This window comes from Psittacula echo, assembly GCF_963264785.1.
Source record: "Psittacula echo genome assembly, chromosome: 4".
Lineage (NCBI taxonomy): Eukaryota > Metazoa > Chordata > Aves > Psittaciformes > Psittacidae > Psittacula > Psittacula echo.
Window position 1 is genome coordinate 94,731,984 of NC_137738.1, and position 14,629 is coordinate 94,746,612.

The following is a 14,629-nucleotide window of genomic DNA, read 5'->3' on the forward strand; positions in this document are numbered from 1 at the left end:
TTCCACGTATCAAGAGTCATGAAAATACAATTTATTGCTAAGGGCAATGAGCTTTAAAATGTGTTCTGTTTGTTTTAACTGTGAATACTAACTAAATAACCTAACCAGAGATCTGGTCTATGCATCATCCTATGCATCTGTTATTATTTGGGCAGAAAGATTCTGCAGTTGCTACTATTTCTCTTCCACCTTTTTCTCCATCTACCTGAGTTATTCTCCTAGCACCAGACAGCCTGAATGATCATATTATGCAGGTCCTGGGCATTGGGCTTTGTGTACTCTTAGTTTCTTAGCCAGTTTTCAATCAGGCAGAACTTAAATTAATTTGAAACTTATGACAGAAGAAGCTCTGAATGTTGTCTGTACATGCAATAGAAGTCTCTTTTCTGAAATTAATTAACGTCTTAAAAGATGCATTAATTGCACGTCCAGTATTTTCAGATTTTTGGGGAATCAAAATACCTAGGCTACACTTCCCACAGACTATTTGTGCATACGATATGCTTCTCCTTCCTTTCACAGTTTAAATTTAAAAGGCAGCATGTGACAAGATTTGGAATGCACTTCATTTCTGATTGTTTTGGAACAACTGCACAACTGGAATAATATGGAGAGCAAGGCAGAGACTTGATGCAGACTGGAGAGGTAGCTGACAGCAGTCAGGTGGTCGCTACATATTAGTGCTCCTAGTCACCCTTTGCAGGGTCTCAGTTCATTCTGTTGACCATCTAGGGAGCTCAGTCTCCTCCTGTGGGTGCCTGAAGCCCTGTGGTAGAAGTACAAAAGTATTTGGATGTACCAGAACCCAGTTACCTGGGTTGCCTTCCTACATCAAATGTCATTAGACTCATCTCCAGTCCTCAAAAGAAGTCTTTTTCATCCTGCCACAGATAACTGTTAGGCCTATATGGACTATTTGGTGCACATTTGTGTGCCACGAGTCTCAGCTAGTTGTCTTTGAGTCATGCTATATCCTACCCAGAAGAGAGGGTGGGTCCCTTCTCTGCTGATGAAAAAGCTGTGCTTGGCGTGAGGAAAGAAACTCAACTTGAGGGGACATGTCTTTTTCTTGTATTCTGCTTTAACCCTCGAGTTGTTAAACTTCCTAAAAAAAAAGTAAAATCCCAAGGTAAGTGAAAAGGAATGACTGTGAGTGATTTGGGCACAAATTGTGGAATTTGGGAGACATGTTCATGTACTACATATCTGGTGATACAGCTCTTGAGCATTTTGTCAGGACACAAGCCTGTGTTGTCCGGAGTATCCTAAGCTGGTTGTGTGTCAGAAACAGAATAACCACGTTAATACAAGCTAATAAATCTTGCTTCTTTGCAGAGCAAATTGCCTGGGCAGGTGGAGATCGGACTGAATGTAGGTATTTTGTTTCTGGTACTTTAGTTCAATCTTTCAGAGATAATTTACCTATTTTGACATTGTAACATGAGAATAACAAATATAAACAGGTACAAATGTATTATTTATATAAATATATACTAATAAATACATATAATTGTGCATTGATGTGTGTCTGTAATTGTTGATGAGTGTGTTGATATATATGTGATTGTTGATGTGTCCCTGGTGGTAGCAAAGCAATAATAGTGCTTTCCACTCACAAGGTGCTGCAGGATGTACTAAAAATTGTAAGGGGTAAGGACTGTCATGGTGATTGTAACCATGTAAATGTATATAATTTTGATATGAAATGTGTGGGGGTTTTTTTCATCGTTATTTTCTCTGCATGTACTGAATCACTTTTCTTCTAAAAGCTCCAAGACAGAGTACTTCTTATATTAACACTGTATTTTTCCTTCTTGTTTTTTCTCTACTGTTTAATCTACAGACCGTTCTGTTCAGATTTGACCACCAAAAACATTTGTGAGCATTCATTCCTGCTCTGCATAATGTTTGCTTAGAAATGGAAGTTTATAGTGTTTCTACCCTTCATCTTTCTACTAGTTTCTCCGAAAATTTCACAACTGCCTGCTTCTGTCATTTGTGACACAGAAACCTGTAGATCTATTTGTGTGCTAATACAGGCAGAATGTCTATGTACATAACAATATAAATAGACTTCTTTGGGCTAATTAGCTGTTATCTAAATTGACAATAAAGAAGTGACTGGAGGTGCCACAAATTATTTCCTTTTTCATTTTTTTCTATAAATTTACATCTTATTACATGACAGGAGCTAAGTTCATATACTAACAAATGCCAAGTGCAAGGTCCTACACTGTGGATGATTTTCTGACAAAGAACGGCCACATACCCAGATCAGCAAGTGCCTACGTGGAGCTCGACATGAACCAAAGGACAACAAAAGGTGAAGGAGGATGGGAGTGAGGCACTGGGAGTGAGAATCCCAGCAAGATAAGAAGGAGTTGGAATTTACTTAGTTGCTAAATTGAGGACTGTTGGAAAACTTTGAAGGTCAGGTTCTCACACCTGTGCTAACCAATTATATGTTAGTTGTTAAGGGCCTTAAAGGTATGTATCCAATCACAATGGGCCAAGTTAGTGTAAACAGCTTTCAGAAATAGTATATAAAGAGTTAGTTTTCTATAATAAATGGCTTTGTCTGATCACATTGATCTCCGACTGAGTCCATTCTGCGACACTACACCTGGGTCAGAGCAATCCTATTCACGGCTACAGGTTGGGCAGAGAAGAGATTCAGAGCAGCCCTGTGGAGAAGGACTTGGGGGCGTTGGTCAATGAAAAAACGAACATGAGCCGGCTTCAGTGTGTGCTCGCAGCCCAGAAAGGCAACCGTATCCCAAGCTGCATCAAGAGAAGCGTGACCAGCAGGTCGAAGGAGGTGACCTGCCCCTCTACTCTGCTCTCGTGAGACCTCACTTGGAATACTGTGTGCAGTTCTGGTGTCCTTAGCAGAAAAAGGACATGGAACTGTTGGAACAAGTGCAGAGGAGGGCCACGAGGATGATCAGGGGAATGGAGCACCTCCCGTATGAAGACAGGCTGAGAAAGTTGGGGCTGTTCAGCCTGGACAGGCTCTCCTCTCTCTCCTGCGTGGAGACCTCATAGCAGCCTTCCAGTATCTGAAGGGGGCCTACAAGGATGCTGGAGATCAGGGACTGTAGGGATAGGACAAGGGGAAATGGATTCAAACTTAAGCAGGGGAAGTTTAGATTGGATATAAAGAAGAAATTATTTACTGAGAGGGTGGTGAGGCACTGGAATGGGTTGCCCAGGGAGGCTGTGAATGCTCCATCCTTGGTGGTGTTCAAGGCCAGGTTGGATGAGGCCTTGGGTGGCATGGTTTAGTGTGAGGTGTCCCTGCCCATGGGAGGGGGGTTGGAACTAGATGATCTTAAGATCCTTTCCAACCCTAACTATTCTATGATTCTATATTTCAGTGTGTTGAAAGGTTTTATCCACACTTTGGGAGCATATATGCTTATAATTGCCTACTCTTTCTTTGTATTAAAAATAGAAAAGTCAGTCCAGTACTAATAAGTAACATAGTATAATTTAATGGTAAAACAGCTGAACCATTATGACAGCTTTTTCTAGCACTTATGATTAATAATTTTTCTATTAAGGCTGCTGAGAGCTGCACGAAAGCAATTCTCATCCTTTGCCACTGCTGATGTTACCAGTTTCAGTTTAGCACTTTGATACTGTGTTGTACACTTAGATTGAAAATGCATCCCAAAGGCTGCTAGCACAACTTATGCAAACGTGTTGTTAAGCTCTGTTCTGGAAAGATGTCACAGTTTGTCATATTCGATCTTAATAAAATCTCTTGGGTGCTGGGCAGCGTTCCCTTGAAATACCTGTTTCAAGTTGAAAAGTGCAGTTGTCAGTGTGGTGTCAAAGCTGAGCAGGGCTGGGAAAGGCTCAGATTCTAGCTTCTAATATTCAGCTCATTCATCTGCTCATGGGACTCTATTTTTTCACATACTAATGTTTTCCATGCACCATCTGTCTCCCACCCTGGCAAGGAAAAGTATTTCCCTGCCATCCATGGCCTCATGGCAGGTACCACTCACGTTGAGCTGCAGAACTCCTCTTTCCCAACAGAGACCTCTCCCTCTGCTTCCCTCCTGCTCGGCCAACATGACTCTGACTGGGGTTTTGGCTCATCAGCCATCTTCAACACAGCTATGTTCACAGCCTGCTGTTTTTGAAATCATGTCCTCCTGGCTTTCAACATGTCTGATTGCTGTCCTCGTTCTCCTTCCATATTTCTTGATAGGTTCCAGATTTGATGTTGTACTCCAGATCTGCATCAGCTAAAATCTCATGCTGGCCTTTTTTTTCCCCAGTCACATCATTTTCATGCTTCTGTGAGAAGCTACTGTCTGCTATCTTTTCTTTGTCTGCGGTACCCAGGTCTCTTGCCTGCTTCTTAATTTTCCAGATAAACCATTTTTGACTACTGCCCATGCTGTTCCCCAACCTTCATTTATAAAGCTCTTCAAAGCTGATTTGTTCTTTTCAGGTCTTCTATGAAAACTTTTCTGTTTTAAGGTTTCTATCCAAGTTCGCCATGGAGAACTGTACTGTCTTCTTGAATTGTTTTCTCCATCTCTATCCTGCAGTTGCCTGTTCTAGTCAGATTTAGTCCATTTTTGGCAGGCACCATGTTTATTTAGTGTTTGCTGTATTGTTGAGCACTACCAGAATACTACTGCTGGTATCCCAGTATAATTCTTTGTGCACTGGTCAGCATGTATTCATATAGCACTTTCTTTTTCTAACTGGATGTGAGTTGAGGGTGAGCAATATAAAATGCTGGAAAAAGAAATCCTATTGGTAGAAGTGATGCCTTACTGACAGGGAATATGCTCACTTAACCTGATTATGACATTAGATGTTAATAATGTTTTTCCTCCTTCTGTGTTGCTGAGAGGAGGAAGGAATGGGAGAATGAATGTGCTTTCTGTTGCTTGCCTCAGACAGCCAGAGGCAAATGAAACTGACTTTCCTAATCACATCGATACAAAGCGGGTAGTTTCCCACACAAGAAAACCACCTACATGACTCAAAACTCTTTTCTGTTTAAATGCTTCTATTATTGCTTGTTTGGGTAACTAGGAATTTCAGCAACATTGAATATGATTCACCATTGACAGAGAGAAGGGCAGGAACGTTGCGGCCAGCTTTGTACCACGGTAGGGATGGTTGAGTCACATTGTGAGGTATACGGGTTACAGAGGATCCAGCTGTGATTACCAGCTTGTGCTGCCAGCCAGAGTGGAGGTTTGTGGGAGGCTTTATTCTCTCTGCGATCTACCTCTTGCTATTAGTTCGGTTAGGAAATGAAGGTCTTAATACTAGCAAGTGCTGAGATCTTTGGCTATAGTCCAGACATTTATTAAGCATGTGTGAGTCAGAACATTTCTTTGGAATTGATGATGTGCTTAAAACTTAAGCACATGCTTAAGTAATTTACTGAATTGGGACCAGAAAGCTTGGCAGCTTACAGGATTGAGTCCTTAACTAATCCAAGCATGTTTTCATTTTTAGTAAAAATAGTCTCCTCCTACCACTCATAGCCCCATCCTCTTTAGTAATAATTGCAACTTAAAAAATAAACAAAATTATTATCTGGAGTGAAAGCTTCCCTTTAAAGTGATACTTCAGATTTTATCTATTTTTCAGTAGGTTCTTTATATAATATTAGATATCCTGCACAAACATTTTTTCTGACTGGCTTACAAAAGCACAATGTTATAGGCATAACTCATAACATAATTTAGTAACATATGTAACACAATCCAAATGACAACAGATTCAGAGCATGATGGACTGAGATGCAGCTACCAAATTCAAAGAAATCTTCCATTGTGCTACCTTGTACTATATTTGGGTTATGATTCTGTTTACCTCCAATTTCCATTCTTCTGTTGACAAGCTCTGAAATGAAATTAAGCTACCTTCCATTATGTCAATTAAAGCACAAATTGTTAGGCTGACAGTAGTTTAACCTTTAGGAATTATAAAAAAACCAATGTTTGGTGCAAAGTGTTTCAAGGAGAAAGGTTTGCATTCAAATATAGTGATGGTTTAGCTGTTGCACATTCAGAATATTTAACTGAAAATTAGTAAAATACTGGCATATTTAATCAAAGTTTGTGTAGATTATGCTAAAAAAATCCCTAAGAATAATATTTTCGACTTTGAGCAGTGTTTTGTGATGTAGGAAGAGAAGCACAAGTAAAATGCCCTCTGCTTAGTGTTTTGCCTACTAGTCAATACGTCTTTGCCAGACTCAATTAATTTGCATGGTATCTTGAATTATCTGCATTGTTATTTCACTTGAAATTTCAAAGGATATCAGATCATAAAAGGCTCAGAAAATTTTTAGATCAAAACCTGAGGACTGTCCAGCAGGAAAGAACTGTGACATAGAAGTAGATTATATAAAATTTTCCCTTGAGTAAAGTGTAGGACAAAATGTTAAGAAAAGGCTTCTTTTACCATAAAAATAAAGGCCTGCCTGTTGCTTAGAAATACCATAATTTTTCCAAAAGAGTTATACCAAAGAATATCCATCATTGAGTAGTCTTGTGATATTGATATTATCTGATCTGTTCTGTTGTCATAGTGAAGTGAGTCTTAATAGTAACACCTTTAAAGATAATACTCAGGCTTGTAAGTTAGTGCTGTTCAGAGTACCTTCTTGCCTGTAAGAACAGAGCAAAGCACATCTTCATAAGACATAGCTTTGGGAATATTTTTCTTTAGGTATCAGAGGAATGAATGCTGTACTTTCAAGTAGTTGGCCAGTTTTCATTTCATTACAGAGCTACATGTATCACCTGGGTACGTATGCAGGATATCTGTTTTAAAGCCAGACTACTTTGGATCTGTTTATTCAGTTTGAGTTAAAATGAAAACAATGATATTGAGCAAGAGTTTTCCTGTCATACTTTGGAGCTGAACTTTTCTCAAATTATGCAAGTGAAGTCTTCTATTTAGCTGTCCTGGAACACTTGCATTTCATAAGGCTATGGACTCTTGTGTTAGCCTGTCATGTTTTGCAAACTACTGTGGCAATCAAAGGCCCTCTCCTAGAATTTTTTTTATCTGGTTCTAAACATTTTCTAACCTTTGCAGATATACATAATCTGTACACAGTCATACACATAAAATTACAGGATGGAGTCTTGATTGCTCAGCTTCTCACTTAAGCAGCACAGAAAGGGCTTGTGTGACCTGGCAGACCTCAACCCTTACATAAGGACTGCTGAGTTGTTGTGTCAATTAAATATTGTACAATCAAAGCCTGGAGTTCTCTAGCCCTGGAGGCTCATGAAGACAAGCAGGTCTACTTCACACAGCATCCATTCTCTGCTGGAAACTATCTCATTTCTATCTGGCTGGGCGCCACATTTCCTACTGCACCATGTTGGCCATGCAAATTAGAAACAAGCACAAGGGTACTCCTAGGGCAAGCACTAGGTCATCTCTCCAGGTTTCTGACACACACTGAAAACTCAGTATCTAAGACAGGTTTATGTCTAAAATAATCTTGCTTATCCGTAGGGAAAAACAGAGAAACCTGCTTTGTTTTGAAATGTAAGTGACAAAAAATACTAGTGCTAGTGGGCAGGAAGAAGGTGATATGAAGTACTGTCACCTTTTCTAAGGATGCTTCCTTTGTTAAGATGTTCTCTTTCATGGAGTTTTATGGAGTTCTTAGTCTTCAGGGATGCTTCCTTGGTTCCTTGGGTAAACATATAAAACAAGAAAAAAGAAATAAAGAAATAATGCCCCCTTCTTTTTTCTTTTTTTTTTTTTTTCTTTTATTCCCATACGTGAAATTTATAGAAGCATCAAGGTCTGGGCTCTTTAGAGTTTTGGGGCAACAACGAAGTTCAGTCTCTACTATGGTAGAGTGTTCACACTGTGTTTAATGTTTCTCAAGGACAAGTAATACTGAAAAGATCTAATGTACTCTCTGCTTTTCACATACATTTTTACATGCATTATATTTATAAACTGTCAAGTCTGAACAGTGATACTATACTGCATTCTGAAATTTGCAGGCTGTGTAATACTCTTTAAATATGCAGGTTATGATTTTGTGAATATAACATCCGATACTTGTAGTCTTTTGGTGTATATGGAGTTATACCACTTCACACTAACTAATAACCTGGGCCAGTTTCTTTTGGAAATGAATATTGACAAATAAAATTCAGAGGAAATCTGTACTCACAAATATGATTGTCACTAAAGATTGACAAATGAATGCAAAGTTTTGGGATGGTAAGAAGTGGTCTGTGTTCTGCGTGAAGGGTGTGTGTACTGATTTAGGACTTGAGACTTGAGTGCATGGCTTCAAAAGAGCTGGTGCTCAAAACGAGATTTCCTTTCTTGGCCTTTCTTTTGAAGTTTGCTATTGTTGCAAGGGAAAATCACATCCTGCAGTACCTGCAAAAGCCTGCCTGTAACATTCACTGCTCAGGTAAGGAGTTCCGTTCACTTCAGTTTAAATACTGATGTAAGTTGAGATAATCCAAAACAAGCAAGGTTTTCAAGAGTAGGCCATAAAAAAACACACATAAGGAAGAGTATTACAGAGGCAAAGACCTTGGTATTCACACCTGCCTATGTTTTTTGAGAGTAGTTTAAAGGGAAGAAAACAGATTTCTCTAAATAACAAGTGGATAAAAATACCCTTAAATCACAGAAAACTCTGGCCCTGTGTATGGAATGTGAATTCATATTTACAATATAATCAAGGGATAGGAATATTTTGAATCTATGATGGAAGAAATGGAGAGGGAATAAAAACCAAGCTTCAGTGTGGAGCTTTAAATTTTTAGGCATCCTTGAAAATATTGGAAATAGCAGTTTGGAGATTTTTTTTAAGCTAAGTGGATCATGACTTTTCTTGGAACAGAGACTTTACAAATTCCTTTTTGTCTGTCATCTGCAAATCATTTGACTGCTGGTAAACAGAACCTTCTATGTTGTCCTGATAACAGAGGGAAGGCTGGAAGTAAGGAATTCCACCCTTAAATCTATTAAGGTAAGTCTAAAATTGATGTGCACTGGATCAAAGGGTGAAATATTTTCCAGATGATCCTCTGTTTCTTCTGAGAAAAAGAAAAAAAACCAACACCACAAATCCAAAAATCATTTCCAAGGTGTTAAGTTTCAGTTGCTGAGCATGGGGATTCAATTTACAATTTTGTGTCCTGCTAGGATGGAACCTAAATTTGCCAGTAAAGACTACTTTATATTGCTTGCTTGTTCTTTTTCTAGAAATAAAAAGTTGCAGTCCATCAACAGCTATAGATGTCTGGCTTAAAAGGAAAAATCAAATGAGAATAACTGATTAAAATTTTTTGTCTGTAATGTTTATTTTACAACTTCCTTATGCATGAAAATGACAAGGCCAGAGGAAGCTATTATTTTAAATGAATCCTTAAATTTTATTGTTGGGAAAAGCAAAAGCTTTTTAGTATAGTCACAGTTTATACTTCTACAGAAGTATTAGTCATTACAGCCTTGGAAAGTAAGTAGGAATGTCAGCACAAATCACCATCCATTTAAATTTCAGTATATGCAAGTCACAGAGGGAGATACTTCTGGTATTTCATCTTCAGCCCCCTAAGAACTTATTATAAATGTGGTGAGTTCATTGACCTGTGTAAAGTGAATGTTATGATGCCAGATCTGTTCCTAGGAAGCAGTGACCACATCAAACAAACAACAAAAACATCACCATTACCACCATCATTAACTTTTCTTCTGTCTCAGTAAAATATGACAAGCATAGGATTATGGTAGAGAAGGAACCATGTTCTCACCTTCTGTATAGCTGCTCCATTTCTGATTTAAACAGAAATTGTTACAGGAAAGCTTCTTTAGCTTCAGCGTTTCAAGTCTGGGATTGTTTAGGAGGAGACAGGGAGCACTGGTCACAGCTGAGGGTTGTGTGGCATAGGGGCGGGGAAGGTGTGCTGTGAGTATGGCTGTGGGTCCTCCCTGGTCCTCGCTCCCTGTGGAAATTCAGTACTTTCTTTGTGGGTGCTTGGCAGAGCTTTTTCAAATTAAAAAAAAAAGATTCTGACCTGCACATTTAACCTCTGTAAATGGCTAATTGTGATCAATTATTTTTTGTTGTGGTTTTGTGTAAAACTCCAGTTCTAGCCTCTCCTCTGGTCCTTTTTCCTAATGTGCTTTTCTCCTGTATATCTCTTTATCCCTAACATGCTTATCCCTTCCCATGCCTCAGTTTTCTCTCCTCCAGAATTTGGTTTCAGCAGGGGAGAGTGGTAAAGGCACAGGAAAGGCAGCTGCTCTGCTTTTTGAAGAAAGCCCTGACTTTTCTCTGGCTGACTTACGACTTATGACATGGTGTGGTTTGTTCCTAATGGATTTTTGCAGGAACAACAAAGCAGACTTTCTCACAAAAACTTTTTCCTATTTCAAGCCTATACTTCAAAACATAGGGAACTGGAATTTATCAAAGAAAAGATGACCAGAACTTTGTGTAGGTCCAATGTCCATCAGCATTTTTGCCAGGGCATTCACAGGCTTTTTTTTTTTTGCTGAAACGTTAAGTAATTCTTCAAAACCACACATACACTAAATCACACAGATTGCAGTGAAAATGGTTAATCGGAAATAAAGGCATATCAGAGCCTTTAGACTGGAATTCTTGAACTGTTGCTATATTTTTCTACCATTGAGAAAAGAGCTTTCTGTTATAGACCTTGCATCTAAATATATTAACAAAGCAATTAGTAAACCCTACCTCACCCTAAACATCTAACATATTAGCACTGCAGCAAAAGGTGAATCTAGATAAAAGGAATTTTTGAGATAGGGATTTTATCATACATTATGGTAAGTTCACTTTTCACTGAAAACATGGGAAAAAATGAATTAAGAACTCTAATAGACAGCCAGCAGGAAATATAAAAATAAATCTAAGTTGATGGCTGTGTTCTACATCTATACGGCGCCCTTTGCAGAGAGTATCTCAGCCTGCAAATTCTCCAGACTCGTTAGTATGGAATCTGAAATTCCAGTAAAAATCCGCCCTCCCATTTTGTCTGACCTTCTGCTACTGCTGACTTACTGTACAGCTCCTCTCAGGGCTAGTTCAGAACCAGAAATAAGTGGGACAGATATTCTTCAAATCTGCTACAACCAGCGCTGCCTTTTCCAATTTTAAGTTGAAGCTGCCAGTACAGACAGTTGCAGATCTAAGTTTCAAAATAAGTGTAGGGCATGCTCTTTCTCCTTGTTCTCTTCAAGACGGTAAGTTATTTTCATAGTTATTCCCAGGAGTCCATTAGTAAATCTGAATATCTCTGTGTTGGGGTCACAGGAAAGATTCAAACTGACATTCCTGACAAATGTGTCATTAGTGAGATCCACTCTATTTCTGAAAAAAAAACAAACCAAAAACCAAACCCAAACCCCAAACCAAAACATATTGACAAGTAGTATTTCAGGTGTTATTTCAGGACATTAAGTGTTTGCCTAACATAGCATGTTGCCACAACATTCTTTATCTGGTTAAAGAAAAGATGTAACTTTCTAACTGATGTGGAGACACTTTCTGAGACTGTATTCTGTGTAACTAGATATTGTATTACAGGAGGTTTGATGAGGGTCATATCATTCGAAACCCATATTAGTGCATTATACAACCCGACACTGATAGGGCTGCTTACAAAGGTGATATTATTCCATTCCCACTCTCAGTCTTTTGACTGAGCACCTGGGTCGGAGCAATCCCAGGCACAGCTACAGGTTGGGCAGAGAAGAGATTCAGAGCAGCCCTGTGGAGAAGGACTTGGGGGTGTTGGTCAATGACAAAATGAACATGAGCCGGCTTCAGTGTGCACTCGCAGCCCAGAAAGCCAACCGTATCCTGGGCTGCATCAAGAGGAGCGTGACCAGCAGGTCGAAGGAGGTGATCCTGCCCCTCTACTCTGCTCTCATGAGACCTCACTTGAAGTATTGTGTGCAGTTCTGGTGTCCTCAACATAAAAAGGACATGGAACTGTTGGAACAAGTGCAGAGGAGGGCCACGAGGATGATCAGGGGACTGGAGCACCTCCCATATGAAGACAGGCTGAGAAAGTTGGGGCTGTTCAGCCTGGAGAAGAGAAGGCTGCGTGGAGATCTCATAGCAGCCTTCCAGTATCTGAAGGGGGCCTACAAGGATGCTGGGGATGGACTATTCATTAGGGACTGTAGTGACAGGACAAGGGTTCAAACTTAAACAGGGGAAGTTTAGATTGAATATAAGGAAGAAATCCTTTACTGAGAGGGTGGTGAGACACTGGAATGGGTTGCCCAGGGAGGTTGTGAATGCTCCATCCTTGGTGGTGTTCAAGGCCAGGTTGGATGAGGCCTTGGGTGGCATGGTTTAGTGTGAGGTGTCCCTGCCCATGGGAGGGGGGTTGGAACTAGATGATCTTAAGTTCCTTTCCAACCCTAACTATTCTATGATTCTATGATTCTATGATGCTGTCTACACTTATATTCTCTCTAAAACCTATTAACCCTTTTAATGAACACATCTCAATTTATTTTGGTCTTCTTCAAGAGGATATCAAATAATGATTCTCTGCTCAAATCTCATTCAAATGATTCAAATTTGAACTTTCCTCTTAAATCGGTGAATTTATTTTCAAGCAGTGTTGTGTTCTACAGTGCACTTACATTAAAGAGAAATATTCATCCTATGACAGGAGTCTCTTGTGATACTAAACATTGTACAAATTGTCTCAGCTATTTTAAATGCAGTCATCTTTATAGAATTGGTTAATGCAGTTTCAAATTGTGCCCTTTTTTGTTTCTTTTAAACTCTATTATGGTAATGATTATAAAGCATTTTTTTCCCTTTCGAAAAAGTTTTGAGTCTCACACATGCTAACTGTTTATTAACAACTGATTTACTGTTCTATTACTGTATGGCATGTGGCATTCATTCTCCTGGCCGCTCATTACAAACATTCAGGAGGATTAAGTACTGGAAAAATTCCATTTCCACAACACTAATGGTGATAAAAATCACTAATGCTTTATAAAGCTTCTTTTTTTTTTTTTTTCCTGACAATTTTTCACATTCAGACATCAGGAATAAATCATATAAAATTGACAAATTGCAGTTGACAGTTTATTTCCATCAATCATGATTTACACAAAGGAGCTCTAAGGAAATCTGAAATAGCATTTTATAGCTATTGCTCTATGTCCTGAAAACAAACTTCTGACTTCATGATTCTGCAAGGCTTGCTATCGTGTGTGTGTGTGCACACAAGTGCATTCTGGGCCTGATTTCCTGCTTTCTTATTTCAGTTTTGCCTCCTGCACCCAAACTGGTTGCTTATTGACTAACAGGTTACAGAGCAAGGTAAATTTTAGAAGTAGCTGAAGCTTTGAAAGAACATTTGAACATTGTATTTTATCCTACTGTGTGAGCAAATGCGTTTGGCATACAAAGTACCTCACCAAGCTGCAGCCACATACCGCATCTCGTTGATTTGGGTTCACTTTGTTTTGTCATATTGTAAAACATCAGTTCTCTCACTGCAGCTGTGGCAAGATTTAAGGCCAGTAAGCCTTGTCTTTTACAGAGGCATAATTTCCTGCTCGTCTGAAAAGTCCCCTTTTGGTGCCTCATGCTTACGTCCTTCTCTTGCAACACTGGAGGAGAAACTGAATTGAAAGAGGGTATAATGGATGTAAAAGGAGCATTTCAGATGTGGATATTATTGACTTTTGGAGACTTCACATGAAACAGAGAATATTGCAGAGAAGTGATGAGACTCTGAAGCATCTCAGGGCTAGAAACTATGGTGCCATTCTTGGGCAGACATATGGTCATACAAAAGAGGGGTTTTATGGTGCTACAAGCATGGACACAGAAAGGTAAAATAATTTTAATGTCTCTCTGACAAAAATAATCATATACCCAGAGGCCAGCCAGGAGGCTGCTTGAGAACAAAGCCAGAAAAAGAGTTTGAAGATAGTAAGGTAAGGCAGAGATAGGCAGACCACCAGTACTTTGATACCATAGTGTTTATTTGACTAGAAACCTAGTATTTCTGGCAGAAGCCTGATTTTATCACCAAATTTTCTAGTTACCTAAGGGTTTGGCCTATAAGAAAGAAAGCAAGTGGAAGGTAACCACCACATAGTCACACTTCATTTCTAGTGAAAGTGAGTGAACTTTAATATGAGATACATATTTATAAGAGCCAGAAGAAATAGAAACAGCCAAGTAGTATTTTCATAATAATTCAGCATTCTTAAGGCACTTACTTAACATCTGCAATACCCTGTGAGGCTAACAACCATTTGTTTTCATTATTTGTTAATTACTTCATCCAGCATTACCTATTTAAAAGGTGGCTGCCTATTTTAAGCTCTTTATTTAAACTCCTCCTGTATTCAGTGAAGAAAGACAGGTCAATTGCCCTCACTGCCTCTCTCCACCGATAGGCAGAATTTAAATGAATAATTCTGGCTAGCTCTCTTTCTGATGCAGAAAATTCACTGAAAGAAATTTTACCCTTAGTAATTGGTGAAGCATAAGAAGCTGAAAGGGAAGGTAAGAAAGCATGCTGAAAATAAGATTGGAGAACATATGTGCCATTGTTCAAGTGAAAAAATATCCTGT